Source organism: Benincasa hispida, chromosome 12 (assembly GCF_027475165.1).
Source record: "Benincasa hispida cultivar pf3 chromosome 12, pf3_genome.v1.1, whole genome shotgun sequence".
Lineage (NCBI taxonomy): Eukaryota > Viridiplantae > Streptophyta > Magnoliopsida > Cucurbitales > Cucurbitaceae > Benincasa > Benincasa hispida.
In genome coordinates this window covers 48,544,937-48,570,025 of record NC_143489.1, presented here as the reverse complement: position 1 = coordinate 48,570,025, position 25,089 = coordinate 48,544,937, and the positions used below count along the sequence as shown (strand labels likewise).

At 35.2% G+C, this 25,089-nt stretch overlaps 1 long non-coding RNA gene across 1 annotated transcript; it reads left to right on the top strand.

Moving 5' to 3' along the window:
* Window positions 1-15,855: 15,855 nt before the first annotated feature.
* LOC120068225 (uncharacterized) lies at window positions 15,856-22,302 on the top strand. Its single transcript, XR_016525009.1, has 4 exons — window positions 15,856-15,974; window positions 16,074-16,143; window positions 22,006-22,065; window positions 22,197-22,302. It is a non-coding gene; the product is annotated as an uncharacterized LOC120068225 (long non-coding RNA).
* The last annotated feature ends 2,787 nt before the right edge of the window (window positions 22,303-25,089 follow it).

Sequence of the window (25,089 nt, the reverse complement as noted above, 5' to 3'; positions counted from 1 at the left end):
ATAATATGACTATGAGATTTGGCAAATGGTCATCAAGACTACTTTTCTGAATGGCAATCTTGAGGAGACTATCTTTGTGCAACAACCAGAGGGATTCATAACCCAAGATTAGGAGCAAAAAAGTTTGTAAACATAATCAATCCATTTATGGAATGAAATGGGCTTTTCAATCTTGGAATATAAGGTTTGATACTACGATCAAATCTTATGGCTTTGATCAAAATGTTGATAAGCCTTATGTCTACAAGAAACTCATCAATAGTCCAGTAGCTTACCTAGTTTTGTACATAGACGACATCCTACTCATGGGGAATGATGTAAGTCTACTGATTGATGTAAAACAATGGTTGGTGGCTCAATTCCAAATGAAAGATTTGGGAAAGGCACTGTTTGTTCTGGACATTCAAATCTTTAGGGATCGTAAAAACAAATCACTGGCCTTGTCTCAACATCGTACATTGACAAGATACTTGTCAAGTATTCAATACAGAATTTCAAGAGAGGTTTACAACTTTTCATGTATGAAGTTATCTTGTCTAAGGAACAGTGTTCTAAGACACCTCAAAAAGTTGAGGAGATAAGACAGATCCCCTATGCATCGGTTGTTGGCAGTCTGATGTATGCAATGTTATGTACTAGACCTGACATTTGCTATTTAGTGGGGATAGTGAATAGATATCAGTCTAATCTAGGATTAGATCACTATAAAATAGTTATAACCACCCTCAAGTATCTTAGGAGAATGAGGGACTACATGCTTGTGTATGGGTCTAAGGATTTGATCCTTACAAGATACACTGAATCTAATTTTCAAATTGATAGAAATTCTGAAAAATCCACTTCAGGATTAGTGTTCACTCTTAACGGAGGGGCTATAGTCTGGAGAAGCACAAAGCAAGGTTGCATCGCTGACTCCATCATGAAGGTAGAGTATGTAGCAGCTTGTGAAGCTGCCAAGGAGGTTGTCTGGCTCAAGAAGTTATTGACTGATCTAAAAGTTTCTCCAGACATATCAAAGTCCATCACCCTTTATTGTGATAATAGTGGTGTTGTGGCTAATTCCAGGGAGCCTAGACGCCACAAATGTGGAAAGTACATAGACCGTAAGTATCATCGGATTTGAGAGATTGTGCATTGAGGGGACGTGATCGCATGAAGATCGTTTCGGAGCACAATGTTGTTGATCCATTTACAAGGCCCTCACGGCTAAGGTGTTTGAGGGTCACTTGGAGAGTCTAGGTCTACGAGACAGGCCTCATCTAGTCTAGGGCAAGTAGGAGATTTATTGGGCACGTATTATATGCTCTAGTTTCTTGTTTTTGTGTACTGTTATACTAGTTTGTACTTTCATTATGTACAACCCACTAGCTTTAGGATAAGTGAAAGATTGTTGGGGTTGATGCCCTTAATCTAGTGGTCTTGTAATTGTATTTGTACAAATATTTTATTTATTTAATAAAATAAGAGGTATTTTATTCGACATTTAGTTGCATTAACCCAAAAACCAATAAACTAAGATCCAAGGTTATTTGTTGTAACTTAAACATGTATGTGGAGACATACAGGTGGATCATGTTTAAGTGATAACCTAAACGGTCTGTAGTAAATGGATAAGGTTGGGTACCTTATCTTGGTGACACTACGGATACCACCTGCTTTGTAGTTGTTACAATTGTTGGCTACAAATGATCTGATCCTGATCATCCGTGTGGAGATATGTGAGCAGGGGTATCCTATACAAAGAGTTTGTATAAGACTGAACTACAAAATGAATAGTCTTTCTTTATAACATCGTTGTTAAAAGAAACTTACATTTCACCAAGATGACCATAGGTGACTTGACCTAAATCCTAAGTGAGTTGTGAGCTTCTGCCTATGAAAGCGGTCATTTAATTTGTATGAGTGATAGCGACCAGACTCGCCAACTCAATAAGCCTACCATTTTGGGGATTCGTTTGATTGGGGAGCTGAGAACGCAGCTACACGAGAAAGAATTCACTCATTCCCTTATGTTAGGGTAAATAGAGAAATTGCTCCCTTAAGGGCTGATTTCGAGGTTTGAACAATGTGATGCCACACCCTCTCCTTGCCTGAGAGGGGTTCGGTTACAGTTGGACTATAACTAATTGTACATTAGAGGGATTAATGGTATTTAAGGAGTTAGATATAACTATAGGGGCAAAATGATAATTTTGGCCCAGTTGTATTTACGAGCAACTTATGAAGGGTCAATGCATTATTGATTGGTTATATCCAATGGACACAAAAATATATCTATAGCGTGAAGAGTGCAGCTGTCAGTCTTTAGAGGAGTGACCGACAGTTAATGAAGATTGATTAATTTAATTAAAGAGTTTAATTAACTAATCAAGTATCATTGAAGCTTTAATCTATAGGTCCATAAGGTCCACTCGTTAACTCAATTAGGATTATTGAGAATCAAATTAATTTTGGATTAATTTTTGTTCAAATTAATTAAAGAGATGTAATTATATAAGATAATTATACATTATATACATTATAATATAAAGTTTTAATGAGAGAAATAAATACTTGAATATGATTCAAATATTAGTTATATGAATATGATTCATATAAAAACTATATGTTAAAATTAATATGAATGTGATTCATATTAATTCTATAGGTTATATGAGAGATTAATAAACTATAGATTATATTATATGTGATATAATATAAACGGTTGTATATTATATATGATATAATATACGGTTGGTTATTTATAATAACTTAGTTATTATAAATTATTTAATTCAAAATTATGATTTTAGGTTTTAATTTTGAATTTTGAAAATTTTGAGAGAGAGAGTTAGTTTTAATAACTTCCCTCTCTCTTCTTAAACCTCTCATTCATAACGTGAAAATATCACAAAGAGGTGAGACCCATCTTCTTCCTCCCATTTCCTCCATAGACTGACATTTTGCTTTCTGTGATTTACACTGTGAAAATTTTTTCTCTCATCACAAAAACTCTTCTCCTTTCCCCAAAATTATTCTCTAGAACCCACTCATCTCTAGTGGTTCTCAACCTTGAGAATAATGAGGAAGCCCTCGTAGTGGTGCCTAAAGGTTTTTCCCTTTTTGTTGCATTTTCGTATTAGTGAGATTGGAGAAGGAGTCCGTTTGTGTTTGTGTAGTAGATTGGAGAGGAAATCGTGAAGAGTTTGTTCTACAAGGGTAAGATTTCTAATTCCCAGTATTTTCTCTCCAATTCACTACTGAAAGCATGCTACTTAATTATGGATATTTATCCTATGAATTGTATTTTGCGTTATTCTCTGTATTTTCTGTTTTAAAATCAAATTGAAAATTGAATTGCATGACATTCACATGCTCCGCATTGGATTCAATCCCTTCACAATGGACACATAAATATATCTACAGTGCGAAAGAGTGCAGCTGTTGGTCTTTAGTAGAGTGACCGATAGTTAATGAAAATTGATTAATTTAATTAAAGAGTTTAATTAATTAATCTTGTATCATTGGAGTTTCAATCTATAGGTCCATAAGGTCCCCTTGTTAGCTCAATAAGAATTAATGAGAATCAAATTAATTTTGGATTAATTTCAATTGTTCAAATTAATTAAAGGGAATTAATTATATCTGATATAATTAATATAATGCGTGTGATACATTATAATATAAAGTTTTAATGAGAGAAATAAATATTTGAATATGATTCAAATATTAATTATATGAATATGATTCATGTAAAAACTATAGGATAAATTAATGTGAATATGATTCATATTAATACTATAATTTCTATGAGAGAATAATAATCTATAGGTTATATTATATGTGAAATAATAAACTATAAGTTATATATTATATGGAATATAATATATAGTTACATTTAATTATATTAATGTAATATAATTAAATAAAGAGTTTTGAATTTTGAATTCAAAATCAATTAGGGAGTTATTTTATTAAGTGGGAAGTTATTTCCCCATCTCTCTCACAGTCGTAGTGGGGCAGAGGATGAAGGAGGAGGATTTTATTTTAACGTGAAAAGAATTGGTTTTGACAGATTACTCTTCCTCTCATCTTAATCTTTATAGATCTCCATCTTTGCAAATCTTTCCAAAAAAAAAAAAAAAAAAAAAAATCTCCCTTCACCAAAATTAATATACATAAGCCCCACAACGTTATGTGATTCTCATCTTGAGGAAAGTATATGGTGATGTCCTCATTGTGCTATTCTTGGTTTGTTGCATTCGGTGTTTGAGTTTGAGAGGAGTTTTTTCATAGTTCATGATTTCACAGAAGGGGAAGCAAGAAGACAGATCTTCAAGGGTTAGTAACATATCCCAGTCCTTTCTCTGTTAATTCAGTAGAAACATGTTGTAACATATATGTTTATCTTGTACATGTTGTATGTTTTCTCTATTTTTCAAGTTTTCAAAATGAATAACAATGGCGTGTTCACAAGCTTCTGCTAAGGAATTCCATTCCTTCAACCTACACCTAAGTTTTACTTTTTATAAGGTGAAATTCTTCTATCCTATTTCCCCCTAATTTGTTTAGGGGTTTTCTATGTAAAATCATTGTGTGTTATTTTCTTCCTTTCTTCTTCATAATTATTCTTCATCTATCTTAGCCATGATCTTACTCTCTTTGGTCACAATCCTTTTCACTACACATATTTCATCTTGGAACCAAATTTTGGGTCATTCATACAACTCTTCAAATTATATTTGAGATATTTAATGGACATATTGAAAGTAGTTTTGATTATAAGCTAATGACTTCATATAATAGTATGATCATCATTCTGTTGATATTAGAAAAAATTGGAGATGTTTAGAACCAACATTTATATTCATGGTTATGGACGCAAATACATTATGCTAGTTGAGCATCCTGTTATAATCAGAGAGGATTGTCCATATTCAATCCAACCACAAACTCTTATAAGTTATATTTAGCCTAGTATTTAATGGTTCTAAATAATTCCTAATCTCTTTATAAATCTTAGTTTTCATGTTTGACACAAATATTGTCATGATTTATTTGGAGTTATATGAGTTTTATTTTAAATCATTGATGTTTTGACCTAGAAATTCATTAATATACCATTCCATGAATGAGTGTTTGCAACTTAATTAATGGAGGGTAGTTACAGTCATTTTTGTCATTTTCAAAATGATTCAAAATGTTATATACACGTTTGGGAATTATTTTGAAATGGTTAAAATCATTTTTATCATATTCAAAATCCTTCTGAAACACGCCTTTAATCATTCAATATTTTTACACTTTTAAATGCAATTTTCATATTATCAAAATTGGTTTTGAATGATTAAAAGTATATTTAAAGTGATTTTGAAAATGACAAAAGTGATTTTAACTATTTTAGAATCACTCCCAATCATTTCATAATCATTCAAAGTAAGTTTTAATAGAATGAAAATTGTATATAATAGTGTAAAATTTGACAATTAATTGATTTTGAGTGATTAAAGACGTGTTTCGTAATGCTTCTTAAAAAACAAAAAGATGTGTTTCAAAGTGATCTTAAATATGGTAAAAATGATTTTAACTATTTCAAAATCACTCTCGAACATACACTAAAACTCAAACAAAATATTTTCCCTGCCCCATGAAATTTTGACAACCTTACAAACTTTCCATACTTAGTAAGCCATGAACCAACAACCTGATAGAAAAAGAAGGCTCAATAAATAAAAGTTATAGATATTATGAATTAAGAAATCCCATAATCTCGGCTCTCTTCTCATTCCAATGGAGGTTTCCCTCTCTTCTTCTTCCCCTTAAAAGCCAAACCAAATCAAAAGAGAATCACACAGAGAAGGAGAGAGGGCCAATAATGACGGTGGAAGGGGTCCACCGTCGTCCGAAGAAAGGCGGTCGGAACCTGGAAATCATAGACGTGAGAAAACTAAGCGAAAACAAGATGCACCTAAACCAAACACGTCATCAAACCACCATGGATCTACCGTCAATGAAACCACGCGTGATCAAGACATCGGAATCATCGAACACTTCGAAATCATGGTGGAAGAACCCAGAAATGAAGAGGCGACGGCGCGTCGCAAAGTATAAGTTGTATACAGTTGAAGGGAAGGTCAAACATTCCATAAAGAAAGGGATCAATTGGTTCAAAAGCAGGTGTACAAGAATCATATCTGGGTTATGAAACCTTTTTAATCATTCCTTTTGGTAAGGAAACAAACTTCAACTTTCATGGTCTTTTCTTGTTCTCTTTTTCTATAGAAAGGTTTGAAGATATAGAATATCTCATCATCAAGTTATCAATCCTTTGTGTCTTACGTTGTTTATTGGCATGTTTGTGTTTGTTTAGTTTGTTATTCTTTGTTTGGATTTGATAGAACCTGGGGCAGATCGAGATAATATGGGCTCAGTGCTAAAATTTTGATAAAGAAACATTAAAATAGAATATATCCTTTGAATTTTATTTTTCTTCCTTTTACTTCCAAATATAACAAATTTCTTGTGAATATGTAATGTATTCTTTTTTACAACAACTACGAAATGGGTGATTGAACCTTCGATTCCTAAGGAGGAAGAACATACCAATTACCGTTGAGCTGAGCTCATTTTGGCAGATATATCAATATTATGTAATGATCAAGTAAGCAAACCTAAGCAAATACATTGAACAATATTAAATAATTTTTTTAAAAAAATGTATTATTTCACTATGACAATTTTGACTTTATATGTTAGGTGACATTTTATAAACGATGACAGATTGACTATATGATGTCACTTTTGAAAAAATGCAACTTATTTCTCCAAATTTTTTGTGCTTTTACGAAAATTTCATATATGATGTCGCTTCCTAGCCGTTATTGAAGATTGAGACTAAACTGCCATCTAATGTTAAAAAAACGCAGAAAAAATATTGAAAAACGCACGCAAAAGAGTCCCATATTTTATGACCGTTCTAAACTGTCACCAAAGCTGAAGGCTACAATGACAGTTTTGGACCGTCATCAAAAGATCGTTTATAAAAACTCAAAACAACTCGTTTGAGAAGGCTTATGATGTCAGTTTGGCTTTCACAAAAGGTGGTTTAGCACTTTCACAAACCCTCGTTAACTTTGTCCTCTCTATTTGGCTGACTTTGACACTATTGTTGATAATGGCACACGACTTCCTTTGACGGCACACGACGACTTCCTTCGATGGCATATGACGACTTCCTTCGATGGTGCACCTGACTTTGTTCGATTATGCTCAAAATGGCCACACTGATTTCGTTCGACGGGCAAAAACAATGTTACAAGGATTTTTCTTACATATTACGACCCCATATTTATTTATTTTTCAAGGTTCTCTCTAATCTTTCTTTTTTATTCCTCATTCTTTGATGGCTGTGAATAAGTGTTCTGTAACTTCAATTCGTGTTTCTTTGTAGTTGTGAACGGCTCTTTCTCCCCTTTTACTTTTAGATTTCATATGTCAATGAAATTCCCCCTTCTAGGTTTCCTATCTCACCCCTTTTTGACACAAAGACTTAAAAAGGACACCTACAGAGGAAAAGAGAACGTAAATCCTCGATAGAAAGGGAAAAATTGGGGAAAATGACCTACTGAAAGTTTGATTTTGTATTTTTGATCTATTTTTGAAAAACAAATTTTTTGGACCCCTTAATGATGAAAATGATGTAAGCATGGTAAAAAGGTACTTAAAAAGTTTTTTTTTACCCACATAGAAAGACACAATGTAAATAATTACTCTTATACCCCTTATTAAATTCTCACTCTCAATTTTAACCATCAACATATTAATTTAATTCACATTCTCCACCTAAATTTATTCACAAAAAATTAATTTATCAAAAAACTATTAACAAAAAATTATTCAACAAAAAATTCCAGTTACTTTTATGCCCCTTATTAAATTCTCAACTTCAATTTCAACAACCAACCTACCAAATTAATTCACCAAAAATTCTTTACCTAAATTTATTCACAAAAATTTAATTTATCCAAAAACTATTCACACAAAAAAAAATTCTCCACCACCAAATTTGATTTGTTTACAACCCCACCAAAAGTTCTATTCACCTAATTATTTCCAAAACGAAATTCATCAAAGTCCAAAACTTGTATTTTATGAAGTTGTAATTTTGTACACTCCATAAGAAGGTATGTATTCAATAGTTCGATAATTTCTGGAAAAATTGACAAAAATAAATGACCTTTTTGAAGTTTGATTTATGCTTGTTTTGTTGATTGTTTTTTTTTTCTTTTTATAATGCTTTGCATTTGATATTTATAAACTTTTAAAAATATATGAAAAAAATAGCAATTTTTTTTTTAAGATACACGGTCGAGCTTCACTAGGTAGAAAGCAAATGAATTGAAATTACCCAGTCGGGCTTCACTGAGTACAAAATAATTGTTGGAATAAGTTTGATTCCTAGTCGGACTTCATCAGGTAGAAAGCAAATGAGTTGAAATTATCCAGTCGGGCTTCACTAGGTACAAAATAATTATTGGAATAAGTCTGATTTCCGGTCGGGCTTCACCGGATATGAAATAAATTGATTGACCCGGCTTTCTCAGGTACAGGATAGGGAACAGGCTGGGACTGGTTCGGAGCTCGGTAGACTTAACTCTAGCTCGGTCGGGCGCACAAAAAATAAGGATTCTGTTTTTTGGCCTAGTGTTGTTCCGAGCCATTTTTTTGTTCTTTTTAGTTTCTTTTTTTTTATTTTACTTTTTCCTTAACCACATTACATTAATACATTTTTGTTATAATTGTAGAAAAATGCCTCGTGTTTGGATTTATTTTGGTGGCATTTGAAATGAAAGGGAAAAGGATTATGATGGAGGAGAGTTGTGGGGGTGTGACAATGAGGTTTGCACGACCTATAATGAATTCCTGATCGAAGTTTATAGGATAAGTTGTATAATGTCATATGAGTATAATCTTGTTATAAGATGTATACTTAAATTGAGATCCAAAGCCCCTACACTTGTAATTAGAATGATGAAAATCTAGGAACCGGACCAAAAAGGAGCGTCCCCTCCCCTTCTCGCCCGGTCCCGCCCCGTTTCCCAAGTCTCCCGGCTCTATACACGGCCGGTCCCGGGACTGGGCCAAAAACCATCCACTCCCCTTCTAGCCTAGTCCCCTCCCCTTCTCGCCCGGTCGAGCGACTGGTCTCGCCCCATCTCACTCGACCCGTCCCCCTTCCTGATCCCAATTTCCCACAACACGTCATGCTCGATGAAGATCTAAAGAAGCTCGGCCAGGCTTCATCGAATTGGAAATGTCAAAATTTGAAAATCGGAGTTTAAAGCAAAATAATGGTTTCTAATATACAAATCAACTCATATACTATCTATAGGTCTCAAAATCATTCTAAAAATTATGAAACCTCATGAAAACCCATAAAATCAAGAATAATGCCAAAAAATCCAAAACCAAAACCCTCCTAAAATGTGCATAAATACTTACTTGATGAAGATGAACTGATGAACTTGAAGATGATGAACCGAAATATTGAAGAAAACATTGAAAGAATGTGAGGAGTTGTGCGGAGTTTTAAAAGGAATTTGAAAGGTTGCAAGAAAATGGTCATGGAGGGAGGGATGAGGGTTTTGAATCTTTTTTTCTAAAAAAAAAGGGTATAATGGTCTTTTCCTATCTATAAGGGGTAAAAAAATACATTTTAAAAAAAAGAGGTCATTTTTTCTAAAGAAAAACTTCCAATAGGTCATTTTACTCTATTTTTCCAAACAAAGTGCGGAAAATATTAGAAGAAATCGACCAATAAAACTAGGAAAAAAAATTAAATAAAAGAAACCCAAAAGCGAAATTCACAAGACGCGAAAGGAGGAAAAAGAAAAAAAGGTGAGTTTCTTGGTAAAGAGGATCAATCTTTTGGAATTCCAAAGAGGGAGAAAAGAACTCACCATAATTGGGTCTTTTAGTTGGGGGTTTTTGGATGGTTTGGTTTGGTGCTACACAAATTTCTGTTTGACTAAAACAAATAGTTCAAAAATAACAAATAAGATAGCAACCAAAAAACTCCTTTAAAAATTGGTCATATTTTGCTTTCTTGTGCTTTCTTTTGGTTAATATGTTACTGTCTTCATCTGTTTAGTTGTTTTTAGTTGTCTTTGATGTGTAATTATGAAACTGTATATATATATATATATATATATATATATATCTGTTTGTAGTTGTAGTTAATGCGATAATTCCATAGCTGGAGCTTATTACATGCTTAGGATTAAGTTAAGATATCCTAAAGCATATTCTTATTTGAAATAGTAGGGTTATACGAAGGAGATGTGGTTACCATTTGTTCTCTTAGTTCAACACATTTTCTTGGAATAAATAGTAGTGACTAATTCATTTCAACAATGCTTGCTATTGTATATTTGCTGGTAGTCGTAAACCTGTGGAATGAGTTCAATAATGCTGATTTGAAAACTTGATTGAGATAAAATGAATTTGACAGATTTTACCCCAAAATCAAGAAGGTGGTTTCATTTATGGCACGTTTGCTTTTCCTTTGCTGTAACTTGGTTGCATGGACGAAGCTTATAAGAGCAAATAAGGGAGCTTTAGTGTCATTTGAAAGACACTTAATCTTATGTTTTTTATGAACAAATGTAAGAAAACAACATTAGTTAACACTAATTTTGATTTACATCCTAGTTATTGTTCATGTATGTACATTAACCTTAGCAAATAAGAGTTTTCATCAGATGAGTTTGTCTCTTTTTGATATATTGTACGTTTGTAAAATATCAATTTTCAGGGTGACATAATAATTGGTGGCTTTTGGGTCTTTGTTGCTTGGAAGCCAACTCTCTGTTGAGTAAAATCCTTGAAATATATGACAACTATATATGCAAGGAGTTGGAAAAACTCGATGCAATGAGACCAGATGTACTCTTAGTTTTAATATTAATGTGTTTGCAATCAATTATTAGGTCTTAACTTTTGTTATTTCAAGTATACTTGAATGCCCTTGGTTATGTTGTGGTGCTTCGAAGAGGGGTGCAGTCTCTCTTTGACCCGGATTGTGTAGTGGTACACATATATTGTCTTCGCTCTGGACTTTTGGCGACACTTAAGCATATTTAAGAGGTGTTTTGAAATGTGGGTAGATTTTAGGCATTTTGTGTGGGTTTGAAATATTTTGTGTAGATTTTTTTTATTATCAGGCTATTTTTTGTAACTTTGTTGGATTTAAACATATTGTATATCTATCTTGAGAGCAGTGTATTGAAACTCAATTGTGAGTTGATCAATATTGAAATGAAATGATAGGTTGTGTTTTGGAAGTTTGTCTCTATTTTGATGAACACTTGTGTAAAGGAATTAATTATTGCTAATATATCTCTATAGGTTCCAATTATGCTATATATCTATTGCAGTTACATTAAAAATAATGTCAATTTTAAAATTTTGTTGTCGTATACAACAATAATAGCTATTAAACGACATCTAAACAAAATAGGTTGGATTAGAATCAATATCAGTTCATAACTGTCATCCATGACTCATATTATGTCGATTAGAAACTGACATCGTACCTAACCGTGATCGTAGTATCTACGATGTCAGCTCCTAACTGCCATTATACAAAATTGCCATCGAATGTCTATGATAGGATGTCAGTTCACAACCGCCATCTTAAACAACTGCCATCGTATATATACAATGGAGGAAAAGTTGATGGCAATTTTAAACCGCCATCGTATCCTAAGATGACAAGGGATATAACGATTTGTAATCCGCCATCATATGTATACGATGGCAGTTCAGAACTGACATCTAAAGCCAAAATTGTTGTAGTGATTCTAGCAATGGAGAATCAAATTTGGAGTTGGGGCCATAAAGAAGATAAAAAGTTGAACGTGTTGGGTTAATTTTTTGTCTTCGAGCCCATGAGGAGGAAGCAGACTAGCCCAATTCGACTTGGTAGGTGAAATGAAAGGCACACAAAGTGCCACACCTCTCAGCTGGCAATGCAACACGTGGGAAACTCCATTATTTCGATTCAGTGGGAGAGATGAAGCCGACCCAATCTTTTGATGGTATTCTTCAAACTTTCTTTTCTTTTTTGAACAAAAGAAAATTTTCTCTCTTGAAACCCTCACCTTTCCTGTTTTGAATCTTGTGATTTGCAGAGATCAAAGGAGGAAATCAAGTATGCAATTTGATGAGAAGAAAGAAGAAGAGAAGAGGAACACGAGCATGTACGTGGTTCGGCCTAACACAGGGCCTACGTCCACGAGAAGGGGAGATGTTTATTTCTTGAAGATTATACAAAGACAAGTTTCTTTACAGCCTTTGTTTTGTAGAAAAATGTAAAAGTACTCCATAGAATGTAAATGTAACTACTATTTATATGAATACATTTCTGTTGTAAAAACTGTTAAAGAAATTAGCCGTTGGCTTCAATTTGAGATTATTTTCTTCAAATCTCCACCTTAACCTCAACTCTGTAAATCTTCTCCCTTCCGAATCTGACATCTGATTAACCTTTTTCAGGTAGAACAAAGCCAATAAGGTCAAGGCACTTACTGAGCTTGAGCTTCGGAACCGGCTTGGTAAGCATGTCTGCAACATTTTCTGTGGTATGAACTTTTAAAACTTTTATTTGCCCTTTTTCAATTCTGTCTCTTACAAAATGGTATTTAATGTCGATATGTTTAGTCCTTGAGTGATATTGTGGGTTTTTGGAAAGATGGATTGCACTTTGGTTATCACAGTAAATCTTAACTACTGTTTGATTGATACCAAAGTCTGCCATCAAACCCTTTAACCACAATGCCTCTTTTATTGCTTCTGAGAGAGCCATATATTCAGCTTTGGTAGAGGATAGGGAAGTTATAGATTGTAGGTTAGCTTTTCAGCTTAGTAAATTTGGGCCATATAAGAAAAGATACCCTGTTAAAGACCTTCTCTTATCTTGATCACCAGCAAAATCAGATTATACATATCCATAGAGTTCAAGGTTTGTTTGTTTAACACTTCTATAGAGTAGTTTAGATTGCTTGGACCAAATTAAATACCTAAGGATTCTACTTAGTAGCTTCCCAGTGCCTTTTCCCTGGACTTGACATAAATCTGCTGACAAGACTTGCACTATAAGATAGGTCAGGCCTAGTAGAAATCATGAGGTACATTAGACTTCCTACAACCTGGCTATAGGGTACCATTTGCATCTGTTTTAAGTGTTCTATGTCAGTTTCTTTAGGAGAATTATATAAGGATAGCTTAAAGTGTTGAGAAAATAGGAATAGTCACTGGTTTAGCATTAGATAAATTAAATCTTCTGATTACTTTCTCACAGTAGTTTGCTTGGTTAATGCTTAGGGTAGAGGATCCCCTGTCTCTTTCTATTTCAATCCCAAGGATTTTTTTAGACTGGCCCATATCTTTCATGTTAAACTCTCTCTTTAGAAGACTTTTTACATGATTTAGATCTTCTTTTGTGGTCCCAGCTAGCAACATGTCATCCACATAAAGTAGAAGATATACCTTATTCTTATAAGAGGTAGAATTAATATAGGTGCAGATGTCATAAATGCTTTTCTGAAAACCAATACTTTCAATGTAGTCATTGAACCTCCTATACCAACATCTAGGAGACTATTTAAGGCCATAAATGGACTTATTTAGGAGACAATATAAATCCTCTTTACCCTTTTCAACAAAATCTTTAGGCTCAACCATGTAAATGACCTCATCTAAATAACCATGTAAGAAGGTTGTTTTAATATCTAGTTGATCTAGTTCAAGATTATACTGAGCAACCAGTGATAGAAGTAGTCTAATAGATGTTTGTTTGACCACTGGTGAGAAAAATTTAGAGTAGTCAATGCCTTCCCTTTGAGTGAAGCCTTTGGCCACTAACCTAGCTTTGTACCTTGGCTTTTCATCCTTAGAGGATCCTTCCTTTAGCTTGTAGATCCACTTAGAAGCTATTGCTTTGCACTCTTTAGGAAAGGGTGCTAGAATCCAAGTGTCATTAACACTTAGTGATTGCATTTCTTCACACATAGCTTCAATCCAATTCCTAGCCTCAGGGCAGCTCACAGCCTCCTCAAAATTGGCTGGTTTCTGGTCATTAGGTGCCATGGTTGCATTTAAAACTAGGTTCATGTAGTTTGTTTCTATATACCTAGCTGGTGGAACAATTACTCTGCTCTCTTTAAGGCGTTTCGTAGCTCTACCCAAGTGTGCAAGCGGGTTAGTAATACTGTCACGTCGTCCCCAGGATAAAACAGCCGTAAAAAGAAAACCCGATAAAAAATGCACCCTCATTGACCAGAATACACACCCTTTCTGACTGACTGCTCGGAAAACGAAAAGTGGAAGAGAAAGTAGGAGAGGAAAGCTTTTGATTGAATAGTGGAAGGAAGTGAAAAATGATGTGTGCTCTGAACTACTGAAGGCCACGCCTTTTATAGGCCTTCAGCTTAGAACAGCTGCGTGAGAGAGAGGCGGGCAGCCACAGAACGTGCGAGGGTTGGTCAGAAAAAGCGACTGGAAGACTTGGTCGAAAGACGCGCGCATCATTTTACTATGTCATTTTTTTGTTAGTCAACTAACACTCAAATTTAACATAGGGATCATTTAGAACTACTTATCAAACCCTAGGGACTAAAGTATCACTTTTAAAAACCGAATAGACATTAATACTAAATCTCAAAGACCAAAAATGCATTTTACCCTTACAAATAATGTGAAGGTTTGAAAATAATTTTCAAGCTCTAATTTTAACTCTTTTTACCAAAAAAAAGAAGGAAAAAATATTGGTTTTTTTTGTACGAATGGCCTCAATTGGGAGGACCAAATGAAAAATGGTCACCTGTTGAAAAAGAGATGAAAAGTGGCCTTCTGCTTGTATCATCCATGTGCAATTTTACCGCTTTGTACCTGAGATATACCCCGTGCACCTGCCACAACCAAGGCACTCAATTTTTTATTGCTCATTACTTGATCTTTGATGACAGGTCACTCAATACCTAATGCACGGTGCTATATCCATCATATTTGATCATGCCTTGTCATACTAGATACTTAATTACTTTATACTTGATCATTTTCAATTACCTGTGCCCATGCATATAACACCTCAAATTTTGTTATTAATGTAATTTCAGTATTTTCTAGTATTAAAGGGAATTTTTGGAATTTTGAAAATTCAAGTGTAATTATTGTGATTTGATCGCAAAGAAAGAGGTGATTCATCTTAATTGTTTAATTAGAGGAAAATTGTGGAAATTGAACTTTTTATGTTACACAAATTTAATTTGAAATTGATGTCAGGAATTAATTTTATTTTGAGAGGGGGTTGGTTAAATTCTTTTTTTAATTGAAAATTTTAAAAGAATAAGGGATTTAAAAGTGGAAGGAAGAGAATAAAATAAGGTAAAATAAGATATAATGAAATAAAATAAAATATTTTATTTTATTTTATTTCTTTATTTATTATTTTTCTTTTCTTTTTCCCTTCCCCTTCTTCTTCTCACGCAAAGGTGACCCACTCAACTTTTCTTCTCCACGTTGTCCACCGCCGACCCAGCCTCCGCGTCGCTTGCCTCTCGCGCCGGCGCTTCCTCCCAACCACTGAAGTCAACACCGAGTCATAGATCTGAGATGCACGTCCTAGCTGTCTCAGTCCCAGATCCAGCCGCTTGCCTTCTACCTTCATGTCGACTCCGCCGGAAAATCCAGATCTGAAGCGCAGCCTCGTTGTTCACGACCCGGCATCGCCCCTTTCTCAGTTGGCTGGATCCGACTACCACCAGCGATGCACCACTCGACGGCGAGCTTCAAATGCCCGCCTCTCTCTCTCTGACCCACGAATCTGTAGCTTGCCGCCTCTGGTTGCTAGTCTCTGCTGCCTAGGTTGTGCGACTCCACTCCGACACCACCGTCAAGCAGGATGTCGTCGCCACTCGCTGGATCTACTAGTTTGGGTGAGTTTTGTTGGGAATTTGAGGATTTGTGGTTCAGGTTTTGAATAACCAACCAATTATGGGCCTAATTACTGGATTAATTGTGATTTTGGATTTTAGATACAAAGTTTGGAGGCATTTTAAAGTCTTTTGGGTGCTACCGACAAGATTATGAGTTCCGTCAATTTTGGTAAGTTTTGGGTGAGTAGTTGGTTTGGTTCCCTTTTTGATTAAGGGTGATCGTTAAAAATTTAGTTATTATACTTTGGTTTTGATTTAGGTTCAATTTGGACAAATAAATAGAACTTTGGAACTGGCCTCGAACCAAGCCGCGACTTCGGTAAGTTAAATTTGTGGTCATTTGATTTAATTTGGTTAATTGGATTTAGACCCCAAAGATGAGTTTAAAACTTTGGATTTATTATTTTTTGACTAGGGGTGCTAAATTAATATTTGTAATGTATGTTATAGGGTGGATTCAAAATCGTCCAAGAGTTGTAAGAAGGTTAATTACTTGGGTTAATTTGGGACCAAATTTAAGGTAAGTAATCTTACCACTGGAACTGCCCACTGGCCAAGCTTTAGTTGTATGCTAGCATGGTGACTGTATGTTATGGTAAATTGTTAGCATGTTGATTGATAGTATGACCTGAATCAAAGTATGTTCTGGCACGAGTTCTGAATTGTTTAAATACACACCTAAGCACTTAATCGTTAGTATGTGATGGTATGTGTTTTCATATGTCGACGTCTGATCAGCTTGTGTTAAGGCATATTTGTATGTTGTAGAATTATGATGTAAGGTTTACATGAATATTGTATAATATGTTGTTGAGGATTATGTGTATGTGATGGAGTCATGGTACCAAGGATTTCATGTATGTTTTATAATTGTACGGTGTTGATTCTTTGAACGTTGAGACTATGTGAATATCCTCATTGATTAGTTAGATGCTCACCAGTTTTGTGTTTCCTTTGGGATTCACAAGTTTGTGTTTCCTTCGGGATTCACCAGTTTTGTGTTTCCTCCGGGATTCACCAGTTTTGTGTTTCCTCCGGGATTCACCAGTTTTGTGTTTCCTCTGGGATTCACTAGTTTTGTGGGCATACTTAACTACAATAGGATAGGACTCAGTCTCTTGTCTATTTCATGTGTTTATGTGCCATATGCGGGTATCTAGAGGACATAGATGCCTAGCCTGACCCCAGTGGTGGGGCTACTTACTGAGTATTTCATACTCATCCTTTCTTATGTTACTTTTTCAGGAAAAGGTAAAGATGTACCGGCAATGGCGCAGCGGAATTCGTGATCGTGTCACTAGGACTAGACCTTTTTGCTTCCGCATCTTGAAATTTGATATTTAGTTTTACTGTTTAAAATTTATTACTAAGGATTATTTCTCTTATATGCCTTTGTTAGTCTTTAAGAATTTTGGGTACCCTATTAACTGTTTTAACAATTGCATTTAATAAACGTCTTTTGAACTTCTCTTATTTAATTAGCATTTATTTCAAATAACTGAGCGTCGTTTTAAAATTCTGTACATGCATTTATTTTAGTAACGGCCTTATCTAAGTCCTAGGGGGTCGGGTCGTTATAGTTGGTATCAGAGCCCATGTTTTGGGTTCTGTAGACTGACTTACTATGTAAGTCTAGATTGTCCCTGTGGCCCATGAACGGATTCCTCGTCATCGCCAGGTACGTCTTATCAATTATAAGTTTTATGATAAGTGTGCATTAAAATATTTGTTTAGCTTAAATGCACCAGTTTTGTTCTAATGCTAGGTCAGTGACTCGTTAGAAGTTATTATAAGAGGATTATCAGGTACAACACTACAAAAGAAGAAAAGTAAAATAGAGTAAATTATGAGGTCACTTGGTACTAGTTTATCTCATGGAAATTATGTTAGGAACGAACAAATATATGCCTCAGCTCAGAGATGCTAAAGATTGATGAAACTATGTAGAGTTATGACAATTTAGAAATGAAGGTATTTAAATGTTTAAGCCAATGAATAAAATTGTCGAGACAAGAATTGATCAAGGACTAGTGTTATGTTTTTGTGTTGGATAGTGCAATCGGTGGTAGTATAAATACACAGGCCAGTACTCAAATATAAGGTTAAAAGTTGTTTTATGAATAAGGAGGAAAAGAAAAAGAGTCTATAAATTTATTGAAGATTTTGAGGTATTAAAAACCCAACATTTTGAGAAGAATTTTAGAAATGATTCATAAGTCATAATCATTTGGGTAATACTACGACTTGATGGACTAGGTAAAGTATGTGTAATAATATGAAGGATTCTTTTGGAATATCTGGCGAAGTAGATGTCATTAAAGGAAGCTAAAATAGTTGGACATGATCTTGGACTTAAAGAGGTTAAAGCAAGGTATTATTTGTTTAAGTTGAAGGATTATTTTAGTATACCTAGACTAAACCCTTTACCTTATTGTGATGAGGAGATCCAAGTTACACAAATTGGAAGAAACAAAAGTCTTTTGGAGTTTAAAAGTATGCAAATTGGCAAGGGAGAATTCTACAAGATGGAAATTCTTAGTGAGAGAGATAAAGACTTATGGAGGAGTTAATTAAAATATAATTTAGTAAAGAGACTATATTCCACTTGAAAAGTGGAAAAAAAACAAAAGAAAAAAGAAAAAAGAAAAAAAAAGGGGAGGTGTCTTGAATTTAGTGGCTTTATCAGAGATAAGTGTGATTGAGAGAAAAAGTATCCAAGGAAGTTTACTCTTTTGGAAAGAGAAAGAAATTTAATGTGTTCGAAACTACTAGTTAAGTATGGTTTGAAGGCTTGATACGAGAGGTTTCAAGGTATTTGTTCTAGTGTAGAAGAAGAATACCTCATTATCATGTGGAACTTTAAGACAATATGTGTTAGATGGAAAGATAGTTTATGTAGGTGATTGGTATGGAACTTTGTTTTAACACAAGAATTTGTTGCTGAAATAGAAGGTCGAGAAGGGATAAGCTAAAATGGAGTTACTAGGAGCAGTAGATGATCAAGAACTATTGACATGGTATGTTGAGGCTTCATTAGTTAAGAGGTAAATCATTGAGGGCATTAGTAAGATTTAAGAGATTTTGAGTTTGTGTGCTAATTGGAAACATGAACTAGAAAGACCATCAAGTTGATTGAAAAAGGAAAATAATCTAGCTCGAGGTAGACAAAAGTGGTATACGCACAAAAGTAAGTAAGTTGGATCTTCCAATATAACCATTGGCATAAGGGCTAGACTTGGTAATAAAGTTGAGTTGATAACAAGAAGTTGCTAAAGGTGGGTTTGGAGCATTACAGGATAGTATATTTTCTCTTGCATGGGTAATGAGTTAACTAGCTCTAGGGAGTACAAGCAATTCAAGCTAGAACTTATGAATCAAGGAGGTTTCATCGTAAAAGCTAACTCTAGGGATCAATAACGGTTATTACGAGGTTATGAAATGTATTATCAATCAACTTATGCTTTAGCATCCAGGGATTTCAAAACCTCATTTTTGGGGGGGAATTATGGACTCGTTCGCAGCAGGGTCTAAGTAATGATATGTGATTGTTTCAAGCCTAAAGAATAATATGAGGATTGGTTCAAGCAAGTTTTATAGCCTATGACAGCATAGAGTCTCATGATGAGTTTCTCATGAATGTGAGACTTAATTAGACAGAGTTATTCTCAGACATGTAGACCCTAGGAAAGACATCACAGTTGGCGCTTCTAGAGTAGAAGCAGTTTTCAATTGACTAGATTTGTTCTGGTATGTATCTTCAGATGATGCATTATATAGTATGACCAGTTTCTTCACTACACATATGAAGTTTTCCCTGTGACATGGTAGGCTTAGATATATGTTTTTAGTATAAGACTTTCTTAACTTCATGACCATTTTCACAGTTCTCAGCTCGGACGTGTAGAAGTGTTGCTAATTTTCAACATCTTAAGTTTCATAGTTATTTATGGAAGGGGTTGTTACACCTCTTTTGATACTAGTTTCAACTATGTCAAACGATGACCCTTGTTTTACATCTAGTTTTTTTTTTTTAAGAGTCTCCAGTTAGCATTGGGTACTTGATTGGATTTTGGTACAATTTTTCACCCATAGACTGATGGTCAAATAGAACGTCTGAACCATATATTGGAAGATATGTTATGCGCTTGTGCACTAGAGTTTTCAGAGAGTTGGGACTCTTACCTACATTTAATGGAATTCGCATATAATAATAGCTATCAGATTGCCACTGGCACATTGCCATTTGAGGCCCTATATGGAAAGAGTTACAAGTCTCCAGTATGCCGGGGTGAGGTTGGTGAGAGGAAGTTGCTAGGTCCTAAGCTAGTGCAGACCACGAATGAGGCAATACAGAAAATCAGAGCTCGTATGCAAACAGCTCAGAGTAGACAAAAAAACTATGCCGATGTGAGACGTAAGGACCTGGAATTTGAGATTAGTGATAAAGTGTTCTTAAGGGTGGCACCTATAAAAGGTATTCTGAAGTTCGGCAGGAAAGGGAAGTTGAGTCCAAGATTCGTTGGACCTTTCGAGGTCTTAAAGCAAATTGGCCCTGTAGCTTACCGATTGGCATTACCTCCAACTCTGTCTTCCGTCCATGATGTCTTCCATATTTCGATGCTGAGAAAGTATGTGATAAATCTGTCCCATATAGTGGATTTTGAGCCTTTACAGTTGAATGACAACTTGAGTTATGAAGAGAGGCCTGGGCAGATTTTTTGTCAGAGAGATGAAGAAGTTACGCAATAGAGAAATAGCACTCATGAAGGTTTTGTGGCAGAATCACAAATTCGAGAAGGCTACTTGGAAATGAGAGGATGAGATGGGGGCGCAGTACCCGGAACTTTTTCAGGAATGAACTTTTGAGGACGAAAGTTCTTTAAGGAGGGAAGAATGTAACATCTCGAATTTTGTTATTAATGTAATTTTAGTATTTTCTAGTATTAAAGGGAATTTTTGGAATTTTGAAAATTCAAGTGTAATTATTGTGATTTGATCGCAAAGAAAGAGGTGATTCGTCTTAATTGTTTAATCAGAGGGAAATTGTGGAAATTGAAATTTTTATGTCACACAAATTTAATTTGAAATTGATGTCAGGAATTAATTTTATTTTGGGAGGGGGTTGGTTAAATTCTTTTTTTAATTGAAAATTTTAAAGGAACAAGGGATTTAAAAGTGGAAGGAAGAGAATAAAATAAGGTAAAATAAGATATAATGAAATAAAATAAAATATTTTATTTTATTTCTTTATTTATTATTTTTCCTTTCTTTTTTTCCTTCCCCTTATTCTCACACAAAGGTGACCCACCCAACTTTTCTTTTCCACGTTGTCCACCGCCGACCCAACCTCTGCATCGCTTGCCTCTTGCACCACTCGCCCTCCTTCGCACTACTCGTCTTGTCGGCGCTTCCTCCCAGCCGCTGAAGTCAACATCGAGTCATAGATCTGAGATGCACGTCCTAGCTGTCTCAGTCCCAAATCCAGCCGCTTGCCCTCTACCTTCGTGTCGACTCAGCCGGAAAATCCAGATCTGAAGCGCCACCTCGTTGTTCGCGACCCGGCACCGCCCCTTTCTCAGTCGGCTGGATCCGACTCCCACCAGCGTTGCAACGCTCGACGGCGAGCTTCAAACGCTCGCCTCTCTCTCTGACCCACGAATCTGTAGCTTGCCGCCTCTGGTTACGAGTCGCTGCTGCCTAGGTTGTGCGACTCCACTCCGACACCACCGTTAAGCAGGATGTCGTCGCCACTCGTTGGATCTACTAGTTTGGGTGAGTTTTGTTGGGAATTTGAGGATTTGTGGTTCAGGTTTTGAATAACCAACCAATTATGGGCCTAATTACTGGATTAATTGTGATTTTGGATTTTAGATACAAAGTTTGGAGGCATTTTAAAGTCTTTTGGGTGCTACCGACAAGATTATGAGTTCCATCAATTTTGGTAAGTTTTGGGTGAGTAGTTGATTTGGTTCCCTTTTTAATTAAGGGTGATCGTTAAAAATTTAGTTATTATACTTTGGTTTTGATGTAGGTTCAGTTTGGACAAATAAATAGAACTTTGGAACTGGCCTCGAACCAAGCCGCGACTTCGGTAAGTTAAATTTGTGGTCATTTGGTTTAATTTGGTTAATTGGATTTAGACCCCAAAGATGAGTTTAAAACTTTGGATTTATTATTTTTGGACTAGGGGTGCTAAACTAATATTTGTAATGTATGTTATAGGGTGGATTCAAAGTCTTCTAAGAGTTGTAAGAAGGTTAATTACTTGGGTTAATTTGGGACCAAATTTGAGGTAAGTAATCTTACCACTGGAACTGCCCACGGGCCAAGCTTTAGTTGTATGCTAGCATGGTGACTGTATGTTATGGTAAATTGTTAGCATGTTGATTGATGGTATGACCTAAATCAAAGTATGTTCTGGCACGAGTTCTGAATTGTTTAAATACACACCTAAGCACTTGATCATTAGTATGTGATGGTATGTGTTTTCATATGTCGACGTCTGATCTGCTGGTGTTGAGGCATACTTGTATGTTGTAGAATTATGATGTAAAGTTTACATGAATGTTGTATAATATGTTGTTGAGGATTATGTGTATGTGATGGAGCCATGGTACCAAGGATTTCATGTATGTTTTAGAATTGTACGGTGTTGATTCTTTGAACATTGAGACTGTGTGAATATCCTCATTGATTAGTTAGATGCTCACCAGTTTTGTGTTTCCTTCAGGATTCACCAGTTTTGTTTTTCCTTCGAGATTCACCAGTTTTATGTTTCCTTCGGGATTCACCAGTTTAAGTTTCCTTCGGGATTCACCAGTTTGTGTTTCCTTCGGGATTCACCAGTTTGTGTTTCCTTTGGGATTCACCAGTTTTGTGTTTCCTTCAGGATTCACCAGTTTGTGTTTCCTTTGTGATTCACTAGTTTGTGTTTCCTCCGGGATTCACCAGTTTTGTGTTTCCTTTGAGATTCACCAGTTTTGTGGGCATACTTAACTATAATAGGATAGGACTCAGTCTTTTGTCTGTTTCATGTGTTTATATGCCATATGCGGGTATCTAGAGGACATAGATGCCTAGCCTGACCTCAGTGGTGGGGCTACTTACTGAGTATTTCATATTTATCCTTTCTTATGTTGCTTTTTCAGGAAAAGGTAAAGATGTACTGGCGATGGCGCAGTGGAATTTATGATCGTGTCACTAGGACTAGACCTTTTTGCTTCCGCATCTTGAAATTTGATATTTAGTTTTACTGTTTAAAATATATTACTAAGGATTATTTCTCTTATATGCTTTTGTTAGTCTTTAAGAATTTTGGGTACCCTATTAACTGTTTTAACAATTGCATTTAATAAACATCTTTTGAACTTTTCTTATTTAATTAGTAATTATTTCAAATAACTGAGCGTCGTTTTAAATTCAATGCATACATTTATTTTAGTAACGGCCTTACCTAAGTCCTAGAGGGTCAGGTCGTTACAATGCATGGCACTCAACACGTGCTATATCCATCATACTCGATGAGACCATGCCGTTGTTGATACCCGATTACTTTATACATGATCCTGTTGAACCTTTTGAATTCTTAAAACGTTTGAAGGCAATTATTTCACCAAATTATTTCACCACTTCAACTTGTTTACTCAGACTATTGTTTCTCGTCTTCTAATTCTATATCCCTAGACGACTGCATCACTTGACTCTCTGCATCAAGAAACATTTGTCTCTTCATTCATATTTTGGTCTAGTTTTCTTTTTTCTTTTCTTTTTTTGCATTCGACCGATACGGTTTTCCCTTGTTTTCATTTTGGTTTTCATATCTTGCATGTTTGGCTAGGTTTGGAATTTTTTTCATTTCGGTTTTCATATTTTTGGTATTTCAGACCGTTGAGAGTTTAAGGTTTGAGTAAGATTAGTCACAAAGGTGGAAAATCAAATCGAATGCTCGATAATTAACCATTGAGTCACATTTAGCAAGCAAGGGTCACTATGTAGACAAATCCGAGATACATATCCAACCCGTCGATTCAACCCAAAACAAAAAGAAAAACTAACCTAAAAATTCTAAAATCTGAAGGGAAAATAAGAAGAATGAAGCTTAACCTCGGCCTCCATCAATTCAGCCCCCAGAAGTTAGCATATTTTGACCTAAAAACGAAGGGAGATATTTATAAAAATCATCGTAGCGTCGCGAACTAGAAAGAGTGTTGCAATGCTGGCGTTGTGCAAATTTCGAAGCATTGCAACGCTGTAGCTACACGTTCTGCCTTATCGCATTAGGCGAGCATCAGGCAAGCATTGCAACTCTACCTGTAGCGTCAGGCTAGTGTTGCAACCCTGTGATAAGGGCATTTTCGTAAATTCTGCTCTTTTGAAGCCCATATGCTCAAATCACCTCCAAATTGCTTCAAATTAACCCTATTCTTCACCAAATCGCCAATTATACCTCTTGATTGCTCGATACCTACAAAATAGAAAAATAAACACGTAAAATCCAATAGCGAGCCCAAATTAAACTAGGAATAATAGCTCTTTTTTAGAGGTTGAGGGGTTGATAAATTCAGTGTAATTAATTGATGCCTAATGAAAAAAAATTGCATAGGAAACTCTATCTTGTTCTAGAAATTAGATAGACTCCTATTCTAGATTAAATTTATCTTTTTATTTTAATTTCATGCATATATCTCTTCCACATAAAACCTTTCATTTACCGCTTTAGTTAGAAAATTAACTTAATGAAACAAATCACGCTTCCTTGCAGATCGACTCGGACTCACCATTGTTGCTACATTTCAGTAGTAATATACAAATTTTCTTTTGATCAAGTTTGAAGCTTACTAACGATGTAAGTTTCAAGCTTGTCAAAAATGGCCCCGGTTGATTGCACTTACATTTGCATGTTTCGATTGAGGGGGGAGCTTTCCAGATGATTTACTTTCAAGCTTGCTTACCAAAGTTTCAAGTTGCGTAATTTGTGTGCCGAAGTTTGAGAAGCCTTGTCTGGTCTCTTGTTGAAAGGATTTTGTGTCTTGAAGTTGTTTGGTTTCTTGTTGAAGTTGTATGTTGTCCTTTTGCAAATTGTGGAGTTCCTATTGAAATTTCAAATAGTGGTCAG